This window comes from Populus euphratica, unplaced genomic scaffold, assembly GCF_000495115.2.
Source record: "Populus euphratica unplaced genomic scaffold, PopEup_1.0 scaffold90.1, whole genome shotgun sequence".
NCBI lineage: Eukaryota > Viridiplantae > Streptophyta > Magnoliopsida > Malpighiales > Salicaceae > Populus > Populus euphratica.
Genome location: NW_011499973.1, coordinates 15,068 through 16,930, shown reverse-complemented (window position 1 = coordinate 16,930; position 1,863 = coordinate 15,068).

Here is a 1,863-nt window from a genome sequence, read left to right as displayed (position 1 = left end):
CTTCAATATAGAAAAATACCTCTGACATATTCTAATAAAGTTTCATCTTGATTTTACGGTTGGATTTGGAGTTATTCTCATTAACGTAAAACTGGATGGTAGAAAATTTTATGTTATAATCCAAATCTGGGATTATATAAAAAGGGATATCCTAAAGTTGGACTTCTTGGTAAACCTTTGAGAATTTGACTTCTCGGTAAACCTTTGGAAAATTTGACTACTATGTTCTTTATTATATAAAGAATAGTAATGTCAATACTTATCCTTTATCTTGCAAGAAAAAAGAATTCAACAGACAACTTTCACCTCTATAAGGGTCACAAAAGTGTTACATGTTCAAAGACTCTTATGATGATGATTTTCCTTATTTGGTCTACAACTTTATTGAATAAAAGATTAAGCATGCAAGGAAACTGAAAGGTTTTATAATACAAAAATCCTTATGGATCTCAAGAACTTTCCTAATCATCAATTAAAATGTTCAAAATTGGAAATTCAAAAATACATTAACTAGAATAAAGTGCTTTATAAAATTCCAAAGTAAACAAAAAGATTGAAGTGAAGCTTTAGAAAAGTTTTCTTGTAATGGATTGAACAATTTAGCAAATTTTTGAGAAAATCCAACACTTATATGTTGAATTGAGTCATATGGTGTCTTTAGAAACATCATTCACCCCCACCATGATGGCTAAAGAATATGATCTTAAAAACTTGCAAAATTGTTTCAATAACTTCAAACTTAAGAGGGTCATACTTATGACGAGTAACAATATTCTCATATGCCTAATAGAAGTACATTACCTCTTTTACCTTAGCATATAAAGCTTATAGTGATATATTCTATATATCATCATTCCTTTTTCATGATTCATTTTCCTTATCTGACCAAATAACTTATTATGATCATTTAGACTCATAGTCAGCTTCATATAGCTTTGTTGTTATCATTATGGTATGTCATTTTCCTGTGTGTCAACCTCTTCACACCTTTTAACATACAATTACTTCAACTATTGATGATGATTAAGAACAATATGCTTTTTTATTTTATGATACTTGTATTACTCCCTGTTAATAATCCATGTTAAATATTAATAAAGGTTTTAACTTATATGACATTCCAGTCCAGAAATGGTGTGACCAATTCTATGAATTTATTATTGGTTAACGGCTATATGGAATGAATTAGGAGAGACATTGATAAAAATCTATACTTGATTTACCCCTAGGTTTTAAGGTCAACTTTGCTAATATTGTCTAGACCTTAGTATTTATCAATAACAAATAATGAAAAATATACATATTGATGAATTCATTAGTGGTATTCATTGAGAATTCCTTGGTAATTAAGTTGATTATTAATCCCAAACACGTTAAAAATATCTCCAAATAAAATATTTCTTTTCCAAACTTCATGACTTAAAAAGGTATTGCTTAAAAATGTCTAATAGATACTATGTCATCGATGACTTTGATGATGTCAATCTTGAAGAAGCCTTCTAAACTCTCTTATAGAACCTCTTGGCAAAGAAACAGAAAGATACCATTCTCATCTCAATGTCTAATTGGTCTTAATTTGTACCTGTCCAGGCATGTGTAAAATGAAAGAATTGGAAGACTCACTTGATAATCGGACTTTTGCTTCAATTAACCAGAGAATCTCTTCAGGAATTTCATGGTTCATTAACAACCTCAATCTTGCACACCTAGCTCGGTAAATTTTTATAATCGTATTTTGAGGCAAAGCGGGAAAATACTTTTTTAATTTTTCAAGAGTGGTGTCCATTTTTTAAGATGAGAAGTGGAGAAGAGATGCAAAGAGAAGAGAAGGAACAAGGAATTGAACAAATATATGCACAGATA